The sequence below is a fragment of the Pinus tabuliformis genome, chromosome 5_1, assembly GCF_031772625.1.
Source record: "Pinus tabuliformis cultivar Carrire ecotype Pingquan chromosome 5_1, CPIR1, whole genome shotgun sequence".
Classification (NCBI taxonomy): Eukaryota; Viridiplantae; Streptophyta; class Pinopsida; order Pinales; family Pinaceae; genus Pinus; species Pinus tabuliformis.
Window position 1 is genome coordinate 526,699,661 of NC_142305.1, and position 23,164 is coordinate 526,722,824.

A 23,164-nucleotide genomic window follows, 5' to 3' on the forward strand; every position below is an offset into this window, starting at 1 on the left:
TCTTCCCTACCATAATTTGATTCAAATCTTTGTTCATCCTGACCAGCTAAGGATTGCAACTGATTCTTGATGATATCCACCATATCCATTTTAGTTTCTTGTTTCTTTTGCCTGGACCACACTTTTGCTTCATCTTTTATCAATTTCAGTTTAGCTTCAAACTGGAATGTTACCGAGGATCCATTCGTTGGATCGAAACTCCTCCAACACAATTTAACAAGATTAATAAATTCCTTCTCCTTCATCTAGTTTGCATTCATTTTAAAGGGACATGGAGGTTTCATCTTTGCATCCTTACTTCCAGGAAGATGGGTGAATGATCAAATTCACCTCCTGAGTCAATCCATTGTTTAATCAAATTAAATTGATCAAGAAGTTCATTTGACATAAGGAATCAATCGATTCTTTTGGCCACTTTTTCTTCTCCATTTCTGTAGTTCCTCCATGTCGGGACTATTTGTATTGATTCAACCTCATTAAGTTGGATTTTATCAATTTTATCAATGAAAAAATCAACTAGCGAGCCAAGCCTAGCCAAAGGCCCTCGGGATTCAACTTCATCCAAGGAGAAATTCAAATCTCCAAGAAATAAAAACAGAAGACCCAGAGACAATGATAGGGAAAAGAAGAAATTTTGGGACTCTTTTACTTGTTGATTGATGTGTTATGATTTTGAACTTTATTTATGCAATTTGATTTATGGACATGCATGGCCATGTTGTTTTTGTGTGTGGTTTTCCTATATGATTGCGATTATGGATTTTATTTTTCTTTTGTGATGTTGCCTTTGATTTTTCCTCTTGCATTGCTTGTTGATTTTATAATTGTCCCTTGATTTACATACTTGGGGGCCTTGGACAAGAGGGTGGGTGGCAGGATAGCCACATATTTCTGAGGGAAAGGTAACATGGAACACCATGAGGAAACTTGGCATGAACATGGTAATAGGAATATGCAAAAGAAAGGGTAAGTGGAATGTGATATGATAGCCAAGTAGGCTGGTTGAGTCCATAGAAATGATGGACAACAAAATGGTAAAAGGGAGTTCTCTTAACCCTAAATTTATTTGCACATGTGCTTATATATTGTATACATGATTATGCTAATATGAAGATGCCATTTTGACTGATAGGTTTTGGTAAGAATCATTCTGGTACAAGAACAATGGTTGAACATGGTACAACGAGGAAAAGACACGTAAGTGGAGAAATTGCTCTAAACTCTTCTTGTGTATTAGGTGGAACTCAAACAAATTCTTGGATTCCTTATTGATTTGAGGGTGAAGGTATAAGCCTCTAGATTCCCTTATTTCTTGTGTATGTGTGCATGTGACGTACATGTATAAATGTATACACTACAACAAAACAACCGATTTACACCAGATTTTAGTGCATTTTTTTTACAATTGGGATGAGCAAACTGGTGCTAAATCTGACTCTATTGTACAATTTTTAAAGTGTCCTTTTTGGCGCCTGATTTTGCATCATTTTTCACGCCATATTTTGCATCCTTTTTTACACCAGATTATACATCATTGTTTGCGTCAAATTTTGAATCAAGATTTGCATATGATTTTATGACAAGTTTTTCTTCTACTTTTGTGCCATTTTTTGCATCTATTTTTCATCGTTTTTTGCTTCCTATTTTGTGTCATTGTTTTCTTCCATTTTTGCGCCATATTTTGCATCCAATTTAGCATATTTTTTGGCATCCATTTTGTGCCAAGTTTTGCATCTAGTCTTACACTAGTTTTTGCTTCTAATTTTGTACCTAGTTTTGCACCAGCTTTCATTCATATCTTTGCACCATGTGTTTCATTTGATTTAGCACCAAATTTTGTGTCCATTTTTTCATATTTTTTTGAACCATTTTTTACGTCCACTTTTAGGTTTGATTTGTCTCTCTTTTTCGCATCCCATTTTGCACCATATTTTGCATCATTTACTGCATCTAATTTTGCATTGTTTTTAACACAATTTTTTGCATCCAATTTTATATCATTTTGAGCATTCAAATTTGTATCTATATTTGCATCCTATTTTAATCCATGTGTTGTGTCCAACTTTGCATCCCATTTTGTGTCTACTAATACATTCAAATTTGAGCCATTTTTTACATCCACTTTTGCATTTGTTTTTGCACCAGTTTTGCATCCAACATCGCATCCAATTTTGAGCTAGTTTTATGTCAATTTTTGGATTATTTTTTGTGTCTACTTATGTGTCCAATGTTTCACCATTATTTACATCCACTTTTTCATTCAATTTTGCATCCTTTTTTTGTGTTTGATTTTACATCATTTTCGCCATCCAAATTTGCATCATTTTTCAGCCTCATTTTGTGTCCACTTTTGCATCTCATCATGTGTCTGAATTTGCATCTGATTATGCATCATTTTAGGCATCCAATATGTCGTCCTTAGTTTCATCATTTTTTAGCCCCATTGTGCATCTTTTTTTATGTCTTTTCTTACATTTTCTTTTTCTTTTTTTGTGTCCAAGTTTGCATCCCAAATTTACAACAGTGATTTATGATGATGGAACTTTCATGACCCTCACTATTGATGCATATATATGGCGACGTTCATTAATCGTCACCATTTCATATATAAAAAAATGACTTTTGATGATGGCCCTTTAATGACCCTCACTATTGATACATATATATGGATGGATAGTGATCATCACCATTCCCCATGAATATTAGGGCACGATGGAATCGAACCACCAACCACCTACTTGTAAAGCAGGTGCTCTTCCATTGAGCTAACACCCTTCAAAGAATTAGACTTTGAAACTTTATAAATTCTAAATTCTAAAACTTTAATTAAATTATAAAATAATCAAATCACAAGGGAAACTATAGATACTAAACAACAATTATAAATTTATACGTGATGCAAATTCCAATAGAATCCAATTAAAGTATTTCTGCTAGCACACCATACTCCATGAATATAGCACTAGGATCTCATAAATTGTCAATAGAAAACTTATTATCTATGTAAAGCAGTTGATATACCAACTGAACACAATATATCAGAGTTGCAACCAACATCCTGACCACCCCTCCCAACACCCTCCCACCCCCCCCAACTATTGTAGTCATAATTAAGCTTCTAATATAAGTTCACATTATTCTTCTTCTTCAACTTCCTCCAACCATTTCACAAAAGGCTCCAGTGACTTCACAAAGGTTTGCCTGAAATGCCCAAAATCACATCAGATCTTATTTTCACCCTGACAAAACTCAAACTATAAGAACAATATTAGCTTTATGAAATCCCAAAAGTTGCTTAATCAAGCATTTCAATTCTCATTTTAATAGAGTTCAAAACTCTCTAAATCATACAATTAGATTTGTCTAAACCTAAATTAATTGCATTTCCTCATAACAAAAAGGTAAAAAAAACGAAGAATAAAAAAATGTTAGGTTGTTAATACCTGCCCTTTGGGTTACTGCCTTTGCAAAACCACATCAAAATAGTATCTTCAGCAAGAAATTCCTCATCATAGAGAGACCTCACAATTTCAGGAAATAGTTTCATGAGTATAGCATCCTCATAACATTGAATTTGAATCTTGTACATTATCTCCAACTGTAGTTTTACAATTGCACAGAAATTGTCAAGGCATTTTGCCCATCTCTTAACCTGATAATTCAACAAAGTAGAGAATCATTTTAGTAAAATATGTAAGCTTCATACAATTTCCAAAAAAACCATGTACAAAACTTCTAATAACTGAACTATTAAGACTCGAAATAAAATAACCAGAAAACTAATGAATTCCAAATACCAACCAAAAAATAAAATATGTTTTTATTTTACATGCAAAAGGAAAATATCCATGTCAGATGGATAACCATCATTAGAAATATTGCACACAGAAGTTGATAAGTACATTATGGTAACCCAGTGGGTTAGCTCAATCGGTTTGAATCAACCAGCTTTAAGGCAGAGAGGTCATGGGTTCAAGTCTTGCAAAGTCCCTATGGGTTAGGAGTACAACATATACACCATCAACATTTACCATGGTTTCCATTCACAGGAATGTGAGGAATCCCCTCAAGGATTTCCCCAAGGAAATTTTCCATGGGAAAAAAAGTACATGCTCGATGGAAAGCCATGGATACAAACATTGCATGCATAACTAATCCCCACATACTACATACAAACAATGCAATTGCAAGATAATAATTCCCTCAAACCAAAGGAGATAGCTCTTGACATTAAATGCATGCTTTGACTGTTAAGTTTGATCCTTGTAGCACCTTTGATGGAAAATGGAATTAACATCCAATCTAGCACAAGCATGAACAAATTATTGACTTATGAATTCCAAGTGAGATAAAATGAAAACACATTAACGAAAGACTTTAAAAAATGTATCATATGTTAGAAAAGCTAGTGTAACCATATTTATGGCCAAGAAAAGACACACACACACTCTTTACATTGAATGAAACCTTCATGGAAACATAGGTTGAAGGATTCAATATTGCATCTGTATACATTCTATAATTAATTTCCAAAAAAATATCTACTAAATTGATAATTTGATAAAAATATTTATATATACATCAATAAAACAAAAAAACATTTGCAAGAAGCAAAAACATGATATCCAAAGCAAGAAACAAAGTATCCACAATTGCATTAGATTTTAACAAATGTTGTCTATGAAATTGAAACATTCTATTTTCTCACGCATATCAATGAAAGGATCAAAGTGTGTAACAAAACATGATTCTTAAAAGTAGAAAAATGCAAGTCATGGGGATGACCCTTAAAACAATTATCCATGGACCCATTTTCCCATTAGATTCTAATATTGACTAAAAGTTGTAAACATATTAAACACTTAACAAGAAGAAAATACTTTTCAAAATTCAGTAAAAATCCATAAAATTGTTAATGATATGATGAGGCATAACACATATGGTAAAAACAAAACATAGTACATGGTCAAAAAAGATTAAATACTAACTTGATGCAACGCCAAATTTGAATTTTGTTGTTGGTTTTTGCCAGACCACTACAACATCCATAATAACATCCCATAAGATACACACTACTTCAATATCAGGTAACTTTGACTCTTTATGGCATTGCTTTACAGTTTCAATGACTTCTGAAATATCAACATTCTCTGCAATCAAAGTTGTTAATGCACTCTTCATGTCCTTCAATTTCACATCAAACATTTTATTTTCATTATATTTGAAAAAAACATCCAAACCCTCCTTACTGCCACACAAAATTTCAAAAATACATATGTTAGTAACAATCAACAAAAAAAACATGTGACTTTAAGTAGACAGTTTGGTTCCAACAAAAAATTCTTCCCACCTGAAGTGTTTTGCAAAAGCTTTAGTGGTGTGTTTCTGTATTGAGAACAAATCAAGAATATTATCTTCTATCTTCCCTCACTTCAGAAATGCTATGAGATCATCAAGACTGTTTTCAACCAGATACTCCTTGAAAAAAATTGTGATGAATGAAAGCACAATCCCCTTGGAAACAAGGTTGTCTTTAAGAAACGGTTGAAAAATGATTTCTGGTGAAAGCCCAGATAATTTCTAAGAGAGTGAGTGCAGTAAATATTTCAAGTTTTTTCCTTTCATTGTTCTCAAAAATCTCAAGGGACTGCAAAAACCTTCACATAACATTTTCAAGATTCTTGATGAGGAAAGGCCTCCTGTGAAGTATCTTATGTATATTCAGAACATATGGCAATACATTTTGCCTTGCAAGTTCACAATTCAAAACATCATAAGGATGTTGATCCCCTTCTTCAGGTTTTAAGGTCCTTGATTGTGTGCGACCTCCAATGAAGACCACCTATCAATGAACATCAACATTAATATCTTATTATAATTTTACAAAAAATAACTTTATCGAACAACTAATAGCTAAATTGATGATCAATTATAGTCCAAGACCAAACCATGCAGATTTAGTGTGGGACATCTATATTTCAAATGTAAGCATATAATTCAAGATTGAGGTAAAAATGTCTCAACCTACCTCTTTTGAGAAAGGAGGGCCAAGGAAGAGGGAAATCATGACATGCCAAAAATAAAAGCCCAAGGAAGAGGGAAAGCATGACATGCCACAAATCAAAGCCTCTACCTATCATCAACCAACCCAAAACCCTCCCCATCAAACCTATGTTGTAAATTCTCTAGACCCTAGTTTAAGGGCCACATTTCCAACACTCTAAAACTTTTTATGGAAACAACCTACACCAATTCAACTCTAAATATGAACATGCAGAGGAAACTCATACTCTTCTTGGAAGAACAAAATAATGACTCCAGAGCATAAAACCTATTCCTTCCATCATTAGAAACAATAGAACCCTTGGTTTCCCTTGCTACAATCACTAGTTTGGGTAAAGTTGATACCTTCAAGTTTCATGCACATAAGAGAAGAAGCACAATGTAGCATTAAAATGTTGAACAAGAACATAAACATAATATTATGTTTAGCATTCTGGAAAGAAATAACACACCTACAACTTCTTAAAAGCATAGGGAAGAAGAAATATGCTTAACAATGATTCCATCCTTAAAATAAAAAGTAACAGAGTTAATCATTATTCACTCTACCTTACAAGACCATAGGAAAATATCAACACAACATTTATCATTATAACTGGAGTAGAAGAAAATGAGAGTGCATGCAAATCTGAGGATGTACCTTGCCCTTTCAAGGTTTTTGAATTCTACCAAAGTAGAGTTGTGTCTTTTCTTTTCTTCCTGGAGTTCAGTTTCTAGGTCCTTACATTCCCTCTCAAGAACACATGCCTGGATTTGAATTCTTAATACCAACATCTTACATGTAGCAACTTTGACCGCTTTAACTCTTTGAAATTTGTTTTCATATTCCCAAAATGTGTCTTTTCTCCATATTACATCACAAAAATTTGATAAGCTTTCCAACACACACACAAGAAGTTGACAATTGCAATTACAACAAAATCTACTATTCCTATTCTCTTGAAATCTAACAAGTTAGAACTATTTAAATCACCTCCATGTTTCATAAGTACTAAAGCTAAGTTGCATAGAAACATATACACATGCAGATACTGATACACCAGATTTCTTAAAACTCAAGATCTAGATAAAGGGAAATTGTACACACAACAAACGGATACCAAAAAAAATGTTAAGGTTTGGATACAAAAAAACGGTATTAGAAACATGGGTCCACACTTATTAAAAACATATAAATTTCTCATTTTCAAATGTGTTTCGCTACAAATATCTATTAGAAAATTTAGAAATGCAGACTGATATGAAAGGCTCAAATTTGTTTGTTTTAGGATGAGGGAAGGGTTGTTTTATAAGGAAAAATTAGGATTTTGGGTCCCCATACTTGGCCTTTTTAAAATTTTATTTTATATTTTATGTTACATTTTGAAAAAAGTTTTTAAGGATCATATTGCTAAACGTTTTTGGCTAGAAACAGATCCCAAGTGGATCTCCAACACTTCCAAACTTGAAACATATCTTGAGTGGATTCGAACATGCAGAAACGCAAATCCCATAACTATGGTCAAAATCTTATCAGATTCTAAGGATTAAATAAGCAAATATATATCCTTCCTCATATTTTTTGTTAATGGTCATTATGTTAAAACTTTGAAGGAATTTCCTCCTCAATAGGTTCTGCAGATTCTTACAGTTGTCTTGAAAAAAACTAAAAAATACCTTGGTTCTATAAAGAGATTAAATTCATCTTTGAGATTAAAAGGGTGATTGAATAGGAAATTTGTTCAAACAATTAATACGTAATCCAAGTCATAACTATCTGATTGTTTTCACAACATTTGAGGTTGGGATAATGGAATAAATGGAATTGAATTACTCCTAAAAACCCATGCAAATATGTAAAAGTTGAGATGGCCCCAAAAACAAGAACAAGAGAAAAAGCCAAAAGGATCAGTCCTTTGAAATGTTACATTTCCTAGTTTTTTTACATCCAAGCATTGTTTGTTGTAATGTTGTTGCTGAAAAGAGACTAATTAAATCACTAGAACTCTGAATTGAATCCCGTCATACAGAACAAATGTTTTGGGCTACAACTTGTATAGAAAATTTAGATCTAGTGTAATACAAAAAAATGGGGAAAATGTTCATATTCTCCAATCATCAATGTCCATTATCAAAATTGAAGATACATGCTTGGAATATTATTGGATCTGCCCAAAACATCTCTGAAATCTGCCAAGAACATCCCCAAAATCTATCTAAAACATCCCTGTAATTTGTCCCGAACATCATGGAGATGGCCAACAACTCCCTGATAAAGTCCCCAATTGTTCAAGGACATTTCCTAGGATTCCCCATGTCCCCAAAGTGCTGAAACATCAAGTATGGGATTTTTTTTTGATGGGGCAGGTCCCTACACATCCTAGTTGAAAATAATGTAACCACAATAATCTACAAATTGCATTCTTACATAAAACTCAAAAGGAGTAACATCCCTATTTTGTAGCACGACATCACCAATTTGTGGAAAGAAAAAGATTAATCAACCTTATGGCATTCCAAATACTTCTTCCCAATTAGATCCTCCAACCACCTTTAGAAAAAAAATAACTTTCGCAGTGAAGGGGAGAGAAAAGAGAGCATTGAATTCAACAATAACCTATTCCTAGTGAAGGGGAGAGAAAAGAGAGAATTGAAGTCAACAATAACCCATTCCCAAAAGACTAGTTTAGTCAGGGTTAGAATTTTTTAAGGATAGAAATTCTTCAAGAAACACATCTCCTGGAGCTGCATTACATACTTCCTCTCGCTTAGGTGCAACTATATTCTATCCAAAAATGACAATCTTTCCCAAATAAAATGGTTTTAGGTGTAGCATCCCATTATGTGGCACAACCTCGATATTTCAACAAAAATTAAAGACTAATCAAGTTTATAGCATTCCAGATACCTTCTCCCAAACTGTCAGACCATCCTACCATCCCCTAGAGTGACCCCTTTCCTAATGAAGGTGATCGAAAAAAGCGTATTGAACTCAACAATAACCCAAATACAGAAGATTCTGGCAAGATCACAATTTATATTTTTCTTTTTTGGTTGGAAGTTCTTAAAAACACACCCCCAAGAAGTTGCACTATATAATTCCATATCCCGAGTAGTTATGTTGTATATTTCCTTTAGCTTAGGGGCAGCAAAATCTAATCCAAAAGTTGCAATCTCACCCAAACCAAATGGAGGAACATTCCCATATATGGCACAATATTATCGTTTCCACAAAAAAGAAAGCCTAGTCAATCTTATGCCATTCCAAATAATCATCCTTGATGTTAACAGGGTTTGGTTTGATGGTAATGTGGGCATATTTCATATCCTTTACTGAGGTTCAAATCCTTTAGAGAGATGTTCACTGAAATGGGAATAGATTCTGAGACACAACTAAATTAGCTAAAGAGATCTTCCTCAAATATTATAAGCAAGCTACACTATATTGTAATATTCTCAAGTGGACTATTTCAAGTGAATGTACAAGTCTTAGGTGACTTTAGTGAAATAGATACCTTGCCCTTGGTAACTTCACCGAAATGGATACCAAGGCATACATATTTTTAGCTAAATAGATTTTAAAAATTAATGTGTAAATGTTATACTTGATCCTAATAGCACATTGAACATTCCTGATGAGAAACGGGTTGAGAATTTGGGCTTTTTGAACACTTCTTCATCAACATTAAGTGTGAAGGGCCAATGCACAAGGTGGAACCCTACCATGGTAGACTCACAAATGTTGGAGTAGATTTTGTTTTAGGTATCAAACTATAAATGGATTATTTCCATATGGACCTACTCCACCAACAACAGTGATAAATTGATCTAAAAACCAAGATGATCATGAAGACACTCTAAAAGGGCTCGACAGACTCAAAATACGTCCAAACCTTTGAATAAGGGACACATTGATTGCAGAGCTTACTTATACTATATGAAGGAAACTCCTTGTTAGGAAACTTATACTTTAGGGCTCTCCAACTTATAACACAGTCTATCAGGATATGTGTGCAAAAAATCCAACAGGCAAGGGCATGGAACCATATAACCAAAAAGGTAAGGATGTCTAACTAAAAAATAAAACCCAACCTCAATACAATACTTCGACATCATCACAGACGTTGAATCCATTGCAATTATCCAAGAAACCAATAAAAAGTCCAATATAGAACCATATTAAACAAAAAGAACAAATCCTAACCTCAAAAAAGGTATCATCGTATCTTGAGAAGTCAAGATCTGAGGATTCAATGCTCTTGGCAACAAGTTCTTGCAAAAAATAAATGCCTTTTAGCTGGGGCTACAATTTTCTTAGTTTTAGTTTCACTGATCATGATAATAATGTGTACCATTTCCAGTTAACAAATATTTTTTTATTTGATTACAATGTGCAACTAACTTCCCCATTTGTTGAAGGTGAGACATAAAGCATTACAAAGATGTAAAGTTTCATTTAAACAACATGATGTTGTGTAGGTGACTTGTAGAAGGATCGGAATTCTACCTTTCACCAATAGAATTATCCAAGGACAAAGACAAGTAGAGAATTTCTAAAACATATACCTTGACATCTATGCTCAAAGGTGTCAGCAGTTAGAACTATATTTGCTTATAAATACCACTAAGTTCTATTGAATAGAGGTTTTTTGACCTTTGATATACTATTTCCAATGTTGGGTGATTGTATTATAACATATTTATAAACTCTCAAATTCTTTTTACATAGGAATGGCCATTCTTGGCTGGAGAAATAGATTTAATGTCAAAGCCTTTATACAATGAGTATGAAATTTTGTAGTTTCTGGTGATCTATACCTACTTTATTGTATGTTATGGCAAACAAGTTATGTTGCAGCTTCAATATTTCCTATATTCTTTCTGTCTATTATTGAAGCATTAATTGTTTGAGTCCAACAAAATAAGCAATTTTTGTGTATCCATAGTTATTTTCTTAAGGAAATTCAGCTGGTTTCAATGAAAATAATGCATTTTTCTTCGTTGTCGCCTTGTTTTCCAATCATCATTTTCACTTGTCAACGGCTACAAGATTGTTGTTTCTGCATAATATGAAGTTGGTCATCAACAATATTGGGACAACATCATAATAACCAAGGAAGAAATTGAGGCTAGATGACAAAGAAAAATAGAGGTTGTTGTTGGTGCACTAAGATGTCTTATTAAAAGCAATCTTAATAGCTACATTAATCATCAACCCAAGGTAACTATGTTTATTTCAAGAGTGTCAGCATTGTATATGCAGTGAGTTCAGAGGTCAATTCATAATGAAATGATTTGGAATTGTTGCAATCACTAACATCTATTTCTCTAAGTTCAGTCCAAGCAATTCTCAAAGAAACCTTTAGAGCATTCCCAAATCTACTTAATATATTCTACAAGAAACTGAATCAGAATGCAAGTAGAAATAATCACTCTTAGAAATCTAATTGGTATTGACATTAATTCATTTGATATGAAGGAAAACTACAACAATTGAATCAATAAGTAACTAGGTAAACATCTCATGGAAAGCAATCAACTATAACCTTGAGATCTATGATAATGAACAACAATCAAATGTTTAAATCAATATAATCAATTCGATAAATATTATCACACAAACGTAACACACAGCTAAATCTAGACTCTCATCTGAACAACAACACAAACTAGAATCATCAATCGGAATAGCGATAACTTTACAAACTAACAATAATGAACGGTTATAAAAATAAATAGAAATGATTATAACACAATTGAAGCAGCAATTCTCTTATTGACTGGGCCCAAGTCTCCATAAGTCCCCGCTGAGAGATATTCAGAATACGATTATGGATTAAATCCAATCTTCTTCATTAAAATTAATAACAGAGTTATAGCATCACAATAATGAAAATATATGTGTTCAAAAAGAATAGTTACAATCTCAAAACTCCTCACTAGTTGTTCAATTTGACTCATGGCTTTATATAAATTTTGGAAAAATAAATGGATAGAATCGAATCCTCTGGATCAGGGGATCCTGAGGATTTCGCAACCCTCAATCTAATTTCATCACAGAATAACATTGGTCCTCCTAGCCTTCTGATGTCCCTCCTACTCAAGAAGTTGTCCTTTTCATTTCCTGGCTGTTGATGTTCTGTCGTTTGAATAACAGTCATCCAATCCACATCCCTGTATAAAAATATAGTGAAAGTTATTTTTTCATGCCAAATTTATCCAATTTGTTAATAATCAATTTTACCTAGTTTCTGTTATTGTTTCTTCAAGATTTATTCCTAAAATGAAGATAAACACATGGAGACAAATGCTTATTAAGCTATTATGAGGATAAAACATACCTTTTCCTCAGCCCAACATACTCCCCTTCTTACCTTTTTTCATGTCCTCATGCAATAAGATGGTTGAGGTGTAGTTGAGTCAAGGAGTAAGCAGGATATACTTCCTCCTTATACATCCTAAAACTGTTTTTCTGTTTGAGCACTACAAAAGCTTGCTTCACTTAGTGATCTGGCATATTATAATCACTATGATACCCATTAGGAGGATACCAGATAATCAGACTTTTGTATCGACACCCTATCCAATCAGGGCCCATGCTTAGGACCATATTGTTGTATTTGTGTAGGCAAGTGGAGGCAGCTTTGAAATTTCTAAACCCAAATGGCTCTATGATCCTGATATTGTTACTAGAGGCTTCCCATATTTTTCTAGCTACAAACGAAGCTTCTTCTTTGATTTCTTGAAAGTATTCCTTCCCTTCCTGTATGATGTCAATATGAATTGGTCCCAATTGACCCACAACACCTGTTCGTTTCATGAACTGTTTGTGATTGATAGATAGGTGTAGAGGTTTTGTGGGTTCTCCCCTAAACCATAAGTCTATGCCATACTCCCTCTTTTGAAAAGTATTATGAGCTTTAGCCCATTTAATCTGATTAATGGAAAAGGAAAGAAAAGCTTGAAATTGGATATCCCCTATGAAGGGGCCATGATTACTATCTAGGTCATCCTCTAAGAAAAAATTATCCATGTACAATGCACACAAAAGGTGTTGTACTTGTTCATTCTGTTCTTTGAAACAATTGACAAAGTCCGGAGTGGTATTTATTTATATTGACTTACCAGCCTTAACAGCTTTATCCTTCAATATGAGGTATATTTCTAGCAAAAATAGTGCATAGTTGGTGGCAGGTGCTTGGCATGATAAGGCATCTAAGTGGAGAGAGAAAACAATCTCCATTTTCTCCTTAGCCTTCTGCAGCTTGGCCTGTGCTTCTTTGACTTTCTTTTGTTCATCCTTATAATTAGCGAAAGTCTCATCCTCTGTGACAGTAAGTGCCTCAAATTTCTTTCACAATTCCTGGTGGACTTGTAGTGGCACTACTTTTTCTTTATGCCAAGCCAACTCTTGTTGAGCCTTGGCTAGTTTATTTTGTAATTTTATAATGACCGCTTCCCTTACCAGAGGAATGTAATCAAGCATTTCCTCTATCTGGACTTCATCATCTTGTGTTACCATTAAGTCATTTTGGACAGCAGCCTCTGTCGCTTTTCGTATCATACAAAAATCAAGTTGGGTGTTTTCTTCAGTATCAGGTTGAACAACAACTTCAGTTGTTCCTTAGGGCATATGGCAGTCTTCCTGAATATTGTGTGCAAAATTGGTTTGGACAACAGCATCAGTAGTGGGGAAATTTGTTTTGGTTTCGTCTGGGAAAACGCAAGGATCTTCTTTCTGCATTTCACTACTCTTTAAAATACATAACTCTATTTGGGTTTCTTTTGAACAAACCAAAGGGGTCTCAGTCTGGGTTTCAATATCTTCCCAAAAGGTCCCTACAATCTCCAATTCAGTTTTCACTTTCTGGACCCTAACTGCTTCCTTCAACCACTCTCTCAGCTACTTAACTATTTTCTTCTGCTTCCTGTACTTTTTGAGCATCTTCCTCAATCTATCCTTATATGTTTTCTTTGTCGTGAGGTCTTTTATCGATGGTGGCACATCTGCATTTACTTCAAGTTCAGGTGGAATTGTGCAAACATTAGGATGGGGTTCTAATGGGACCATGTCTCCTGATGGATTCTCACCTTCTAGGTCTCTTTCTTCATGAGCATCCCTCTCAATAGACTCCAATGGAATGGTGTCTCCTGAGCAATTATCATTTTCAGGGTCTTCTCTTATATGGGCCTCGTCCTCTGGAGACTTCATAAAAAAAGTGCCCCCTAGTTGATTTTCACCTTCCAGGTTTTATTCTGTAGTGTTTTCCTCTGTTGGGGGTTCCAGTGGAGTAGTAGCTTCTATTTGATTTTCCTCCTCGAGGGTTTCCCCTACATGAACCTCTGCTTCAAGGGGATTCTCCATAGAAGGAACTAGTTCCCTCTGTCCCTCTAAATTATCAGTACATGGCAAGGTTTCATCATGACTAGAACTGCCAGCAGGGGCAGACTAGTTAGGGGCATAATTTTTCCCTTCGTAATTTCTAGATAGCTTTCTTCCTTCATAGAATGTCCCCATGTTCTCCAGTACTCGGGAAACCTCTTCCTCATAATCCTGCAAGGGTCATCTCGTGGACTTGGAGGGGGCATGTGTGATGGCCCTACTCCTTCTATTTGAATTGGGGTGTGCCACTGTGATTTTACCCTCGCAGAGCATCTTTACTTTACTGGGCCCAGGGCCAAAGAGGGATTCTTTCTCTTATGTGTCCTTTTTAGACCTGTCACTCTTGCCCCCTATTGTTCAATCTTTGGGTTGTTTACAGGGGGGGTCAAAGTAGGATTTACAAGGTTATCCTACGTTAGTTGTTGCTGGACCAGTTCATGAATGATGATTAATTTGATCAAACCATGATGATTGATGACTAGATGTGGGTCCTCTACCTTTCTGACCGGATGAGCAACATCATGCAATACAAAATTTAAATCAAATGGCAAATTAACTATGATTTTCTGTTTCAAAATAGCTAACAGTTTAAGTTGACGAGGTTTTACCACGTCCTGACGTCCATCGCACATGATATACCTCTACATAATGGCTACCAATTCCTGTCATGGTTGTCTTAAAGTTGTAGGGTGAACCCCTTTTCCTTTTCTCACCAATTTCTCATCTGGGTCTTGGAATACTGTGACTGTGTCCTGCAGAAGAACATGTTTGTTCGTCCATCTCATTACTTCTACTGGAATTCTGGAGACTTCATCTATGACTACCTCAGAGATCGTTATGTTCCTTCCTTTCATCGTGGTGCGGCCATTTTGTAAATTCTGCAAAAATTCAAGTGTCATTTCCTTGTGAAATCCCTGCAATCTAGTCAGGTATTGTAGCCAACCGGTGCGCTCAAGAATCGTACGAGCCTAGTCTGATACCCTAAGCATTGTGGGTTCACTTTGAATGGATTTTTCTCCCATGGCTATTGTTTTTCAGTGGCTGGTTCACTTGCAATTTTGCATGCACTCCTTTCACACTTTCACAGTTTGGAACAACACCATAGAACGTTAAAGCTATTGATAGAGCAGTGACATTGTTTTGAGAGTTAATATCAAAGGCAATTATGTTATTTGTCTCATCAGCAATGTTTGGCATAGGATCGTAATTAATTCTCATGCTACCCATAATGGTTGCCTTCCCCCCTCCAATCAGAAATGGTTTGATAATTATTACACACGTGCATTCATAATGCAGTCCTTTAACCAGAAATCAGTTAATAATTATCACACAAGCTATTCATAAATCATCACACATGTTGTTCATAACACAGACCATCCCCCCTCCAATCAGAAAAGGGCATCCATGCCTACCAAGCATGGAAAAAGGGAGAAAGCGTCGATAAGTCATAAATGCAGGCGAACAATTAAATAAAAGCGGCGTAAAATACGACAAAGGCAATCAAAGCAGTACACGTCAAAAGATTTGAAATGCCCAAAAAAGAATAAAACAAAGGTTTAGATCATTATGTAAATAGATATTTACCTTAGGTGGAAAAGGTGACAAACACATGACCAGTGATAAATATTAATGACTATTGGTAAAGTGATTGGACAATAATGATATAATGCATATAAGATATAGGTTACCATGCATGTTGGTTAATTGAATTAGAAATGTTGTTCAAATGGAAAATTCTCCTTTAGAAATGAATCCATGTGGTAATAAGATAGATAGTATTTGGTAGTGTAACATAGTACTTCAATACCACAAGCAGAGCCACTGCTGCCAGCAGGCGTTCATAGCCTCGACAGGGTTGCTTTTTAACCCCAATAATGAGCCAAAGTCCTCCTTTTAGTTATTTAGATGATTCTCCTTATCCTTGCTATAAAGAGACCACTATGTTGGCATGGTAACTAGATAATCATAGTGCCATTCACCAAGATATAACAAAGTGATCAGGATGGCTCGTGATGAGACCCCTTGTCCTTATCAAGAAGTTCATTACCTTGGCATGGTGGCCATAATGGAATGTCACCTGTTACATCCTTATGATCATGGTAGGTTGGCTCATACTGAGACCCCTTATCCTCTTTAAGACAATGTTTGTTGCATTTTCATATTTCCATATTTTCAAATTTTCATATTTTCATGCTTTTATTGTAAAGGGAGGAGGCTCATTTACTCCTTAAGAGTCAAGGATGGCATAGCAAGTAAAAAAAATGCCAATGAAAGTTATGCTTTTATCCCTATATCATCGTATCAAAGGGATTTGTCCATTTGAAAGTGTAAAAGATAAATTAGCATGGCATAAGATAATAAATCATTGTATGATGTGTCCAAAGAAAAGATATTTGACCAATCATTGTATAGATGCACCATGTCAGATTTGGAATATAGATGACCATAATAAGCTTTCATAAGTCATAATGGTATTAATATTACTGTTTTCTTTATCTTAGGTAAAAAATTTCAAATCCAATCAGATGGTTTTCACTCAAAGCATGGAAGAAGAAGAAAATGGCGGAAAAGAATGATCGGTGATGGAACAACAAAAAGAAATCAAATCTATTCATTCTATCGAACAACGATTGTTCAATCGATTGAATAGCAGTTGTTCGGTTGATTGAACAACAAACACACAAAAAGAATCAGTGATGTTCAATTGATTGAACAACAATCGTTCGATCATTTGAACAACAAGCACACAAAAAGAAATCAGGGTTGTTCGGTCGATTGAACAGTAATCGTTCAATTGATTGGACAACAAAATTTGAACAATAATCATTCAATTGATTTGAACAGAAATTGTTTAATCGATTGAACAACAAAACACGAAGAAAAAAAATCAGGGTTGTTCAGTCGATTGAACAACAAAATTTGAACAGTAATCATTCAATTGATCTTAGCAATCATTCAATTGATTGGACAACAAACAACGAAAGAGAAATCGGTGTTGTTCAATTGATTGAACAACAATCGTTCAATCGATTGAACAACAAAACATGCAAAAATAAATCGGTGTTGTTCAATTGATTGAACAACAAAATATACAGAAAAAGACGACGATGTTCAATTGATTGAACAACAATCCTTCAATCGATTAAACAGAAAAACACATGGAAAATGGCAATCGATGTTGTTCAATTGATTGAACAATAATCGTTCAATTGATTCAATGACAAAACACACAAAAAAAACGGTGTTGTGCAATTGATTGAACAACAATCATTCAATCGATTGAACAGCAAAACACACAAAAAAAATCGGTGATGTTCAATGGATTGAACGGAAATCGCTCAATCGATTGAAAATAAAAAAAAATAAAAATAAAAAATCGGTGTTTTTCAATTGATTGAACAGCAATGGTTCAATCGATTGAACAAAAAAACACCTAAAAAGAAATCAGTGTTGTTCAATGGATTGAATGGAAATCGCTCAATCGATTGAACAACAATTATTAAACACGCCCAGAGAACAAGAGAACTCCTCATATCTACATGGTGATGCCTAACTAAATTGCAACCAACCATAAGAGAATATATAAATTATTTACAGCTAAAGAAAGATACATTTTTATGAAAACAAAGTTGTTGGGTCATCACTCCCTGCAGCTGAAATTTGCATAGTGGGATCATCACATACCTGTTGACAAAAAGAGTCTTTGGTGAGTGGTTTGTGATAAAGACGCACCCAATGTCCATTCGCCTTGAAATAATGATCAGAATCATCAATGGTAGTCAAAGTAAGCGTGCCATTGTTATGTACCTCCTGAATTTCATAAGGGCCAAGCCACCTTGTCTGTAACTTGCCCGGAAAGTCTTGGAATATGGAATCATAGACAACTGCCCAGTCTCCTTTCTGAAATGTCTTCTTTTTAATAATATTGTCGTGCCACTTTTCCCTTTGCTGCTAAATAATTGTGGTGCATTGTAGAGCAAGTAGTCGAGCCTCATCCAATTCATTTATTTTTTGAAGTTGTTTGGTTTGGTCCTCTGTCAGATCCAATCCCACTTCCTGGGCTGTTCTAAGAGTCTTTATTTCAAATTCAATAGGAAATATAGGTTCCTTACCAAATACAAGTTGGCACGGAGAATTTCCAGTAGTATTTTGCCAAGTTGTGTGATAGGCCCACAAGGCCTCTGGCAGTCTAGCAGCCCAGTCCCGCCGATGTGTCGAAACTGTCTTGGTCAGAATTTCTTCTATGACCTTATTGGTGCTTTCAACTTGCCCATTCGCCTACGGGTGATATGGGGAAGTGACTCTATGTGTGATGTGGTGGTTCCTTAGAGTGGTTGTAATTTTGTGTCCTACAAATTTCCCTCCTCCATCTGTTATCACTTCCCGAGGTAAACCATATCGCACAAATAACCCAAAAAGGAAATTAATTATAGCTTCTTCTATAGCCCTTGGAAAATCTATTGTTTCTACCCACTTTGTTACATAATCTGTGGCAACTAGTATGTAGGCCTTTTGGTTTGATGGTGGATGAAATGGGCCAACAAAATCCAATGCCCATCATTCGAAAGGTTTTATTACCAATTGGGATTGCAACAACATTTCATCAGATTGGCCAAGCTGGCCCATCCTTTGGCAGCTATCACAAGCCTGGACATATTTCTTAGCGTCTTTAAAAATAGTGGGCCAATAATAGCCCATATGTAGTATCTTATGTCTCTTTTTATGATCTGCGAAGTGTCCCCTGTAGGGATCATCATGGCAAGCCTTCATGATTTCGTAAATTTCATCATCACAAATGCATATTTGTATACACATATTAGACTTTGTATGAAAAAGGCATCTGCCAATCCAAGAAAATCGGGCGCTGTGCTGGACAATTTGTTTCCTTTCCCTTGCTGTCAAGTGTCTAGGAAGCTTTCCTACTACCATATAGTTTTCTACATCTGCATACCATGGAGTTTTGACTGCTACGACAAACAAATGTTCATCTGGAAAGAGGTCATCTACTACCAATGGATCATTTATCTTTGGAGCCTGAGACGGAAAATCAACGACTGGGTTTTCTTTCCCTAGATGATCTTTAATGGTGATATAAAACTCTTGCAAAAGTAACAACCAGCGAGTCACTCGACCATTTGTAATAGGTTTATTAGCTAAATATATTATGGTGCAATGATCAGTATACGGAAAACTTGATATCCAATTATATAATGTCTAAATTTGTTTATGGCATAAATGACAACTAAGAATTCCTTTTTTGTTACTATATAATTAAGTTCAACAACGGTAAGATTTTTTCTGATATAATATATAACATAAGGTTTTTTGTCCTCCTCTTGGCCGAGGAAAACGCCTGTTGCTACAGCTATCACATCTGTAGAAATGTGGAAAGGAAGTTCCCAGTTGGGTCCACGGAATACTTGTGTCATTGAAACTAATTTCTTCAAATCTGTAAAAGTTGTGTCACATTTATCAGACCACTTAAAGTCAAAATTTCCTTGTTAAAGCATATAAAGGTGTAGCAATTTGTGAAAAAAGAATGATAAACCTATGATAATAACCTGTAAAGGAAGATACGTACCTCCATCTGAGTACAGGGTGTAGGTAGTAGGAGAATTACCTGTATCTTTATTGGATCTACCTGTATCCCAGCTGCAGAGATGTAGTGTCCTAGGATTACGCCTTCTGTCATCATCATGTGACACTTAACATTGCTTAAACACAGCCTGGTGGCGATGCATCGTTCCAAAACCTTCTCTAATGTTTGTAGCGCTTGATCAAAGTCATCCCCATACGGGTAAAGTCATCCATGTAAACTTTAAGTCCTTCATTTATCAGATCAGCAAAAATGTTGAGTATGGCTCTTTGAAATGTAGTTGGGGCATTGCATAAGCCAAATGGTAACACTCTGTAAGCAAATGTACCCCACGAGTAGGTAAAGGTCATTTTTTCTTGGTCTTCAGGGGTGATTTGAATTTGATTGCAGTTGCTAAAGCCATCTAGTAAAGAAAAGAATTGTTTCCCTGCCAGAGTATCAAGGACTTGATCAATAAATGGAAGAGGGAAGTGATCTTTCTGTGTCACCTTGTTCAATTCCCAGTAATCCACACAAATACGCCACTTCCTATTTTTCTTGGGAACAACTACCAGTGGAGATACCCACTTACTATCTGAAATAGGATAAATTAATTTCACATCCAGTAGCTTCTGTAGCTCTTCTTTTACAATATCTTTGAGGTGCGGATTCAATCTCTGCTGAGGCTGCTAGATAGGACGAGCATCCTTTTCGGTGTAGATATGATGTGTATATAACTGTGGGTCTATGCCCTTCATGTCTGTATAGTCCCAAGAAAAATCCCCTTTATATTTTTGCAGGACTTGAATGAGCTTTGGATGTTGGTCACTGTCCAAGCTATCATTAATGTTTAAAACCTTGCCTGGTTCAATTTTAATAGGCTTAATGTTATGAACGACAGTGGTCTGGATAGGTTGATCATCAGTATCTTTTAGAGGGTCTTCTGAGGCTTCATTGTCAAGAATTTCTTTCAACATTTTACATTTTACATTATTCAAATTAGTTGGCTGATTAATAAAGTTATTGATTTCATCATCTTCAATATGATTCTTGAATTCAAGTGCCTCTACTAATGTAAGTAGTGAACAAATGCTTTCTTCTAGGTACATGGGTGGTTGTTTATGTATTTTTACAATGGGAAAACTTGGTTTGGCAGGAGAATATAAAACAAGATTTTTTACAACATCCCCCTTAGCAAAGGTCATGCTTCCTTCTTGACAACCTATATAAGCATCAATTGTTGCCAGCCAAGGTCGGACCAAATTCAGAGGGTGCCCATCTAATTGACTCTTTGGGTTTATAACGAGAAAATCTACTAGATACTCCCATGAATCAACAAAAACTGTAATATCCTGCAAATTTCCTTTTGGTCTCACCATGGAATGATCGGAAAGTTCTAGCAGGGTGGTGGTTGGTTTCAAAGTTGTAATACCAAGTGTCTTACAGGTTTATGTTGTGAAGATGTTAATGGTTGCACCCAAATCAACTAGTGCCTTTGGAAAGGAGCGACCATATATTTTAACTATAACTATGGGATTCCCAAGATCTTCATACTTTATCGGATTTTCCCCTCCCACAATCATATCAGAAAAGGTCCCCACAACATGAATGGTGGGTGGAGCTTTTGCTTTCCTCATAGGATTTTTTTCACATAGCTCTTTAATTGTTTTAGCATAAATAGGAATGTCTTGGATGGCCTGGGAGAGAGGAATTTTAATGCAAAGATTTTTTAGTTCCCCTACAATATCAAAGTCTAGATAAACAACCGATTTAGGTATTGTTAATCTTTCATGGAATGAGGGAGAAGTAACTATGAGTTTTTCAGGGTCTTCATGCTCAACTATATCTTCTCCTTGTTTTATTTTTGTGCTAGTCACTGTCGATGGTGTATGTACAGGTGCGGTTTTTAACTTAATTGATGGTTGGTATCTGTCTTCCTCAGGAGTGATATTGCATCCTAATCTCAATCTAAGTTCGTTACATTCTTTTTGTTCAATCTCATACTCTGAGCTTTCGACAATTTTCACCTGCAGAACCGGTCTATTATTAGGATTCGGATTCAGTTGGGCTGGAAATTGGGGACGCTGAAGGGGCTGAGGATTTTTCTGCAATGGATACGAGGCTGATAATGTAGGTTAAGGTTGAGGACCCGCCCCCATAGGAATATTGGTTACCCCTAAAGTTCGTTTCCAATTCGGAGACCAGTTCGGATTTTGTGAAGTAGAGGTAGGCCACTGGGATGGATATGGATTACCTTGCCAAACAAGAGTAAAAGGAGAATTTGGCCAGCCATTACCTGGAAAGGACTGAGTCAGCCAAGGTCTCATAGGAAATGGTTTGGATTTCTAATTCAAGTAAGGTGATTGGCCTTGTCATGCTACCCCAGAATGTTGTTTTTGATTAAATGATGAAGAAGGAAAGAACTGGGTTGTGTCTTGTGACATACCTGTGGGTTTGGCATGCCATTGTCGATGTTGGTTCATCAAGTATACTGGTTCTGTCTCTTCTTCTGCTTCTTTGAAAACTGCTTTCAGGCCTGGAAGTGATGGACATTGCTTAGTGGCATGGTCCTTGGTGCAAATAGCACATGTATGGACCATGTCCAATGGACACTCCCGCTGCTTGTGCTTCTTCCGGCAGCATGGAAAAAAATGGCCAAGTTCTCTTCTGCTAAGGCTTGTTTCTGTTTAGCCTATAGGACATCCCACTGTGTTGTAAGGGTGCTCAGGATGTCTGTCTTGAAGTCTTCCAGGAGGTTACTAATTTCCATTCTTATTACGCGTCCACTGTGCGATTTGCTTCCTCTGGTCATAGGATCTCAGCTTCCTGACTTGTTGCGTGTGCTACCTTGTGAACACCTGATACACATGCGAACGATTTCATCATAATCCTCTTGAGAAATATCTCCTTTCCCCATCAAATTGAGAGTTTCTATCCATTTTTATTTCATTCCCTTAATTAATATGGCTCTCATGACCTCTTTTGGTAATGTGGTGTGAGAAGATCTCTGCAAATTATAGTGAAACTATTTGACATATTCTTCTAGAGTTTCATTATCCTTTGCAGCCATCTCAAAGATCTCATCTTTTAATTCCCTAGTCCTACAGAAGTCTTGGTACCTTATGAGGAAAGAAGTTTTCATGTCATCCCAAGAGTTAATAGTA

General features: G+C 35.6%; 1 pseudogene; it reads right to left on the minus strand.

Moving 5' to 3' along the window:
• Positions 1 to 3,087: 3,087 nt before the first annotated feature.
• LOC149165847 (uncharacterized) lies at positions 3,088 to 22,600 on the minus strand (annotated as a pseudogene).
• Positions 22,601 to 23,164: the final 564 nt, after the last annotated feature.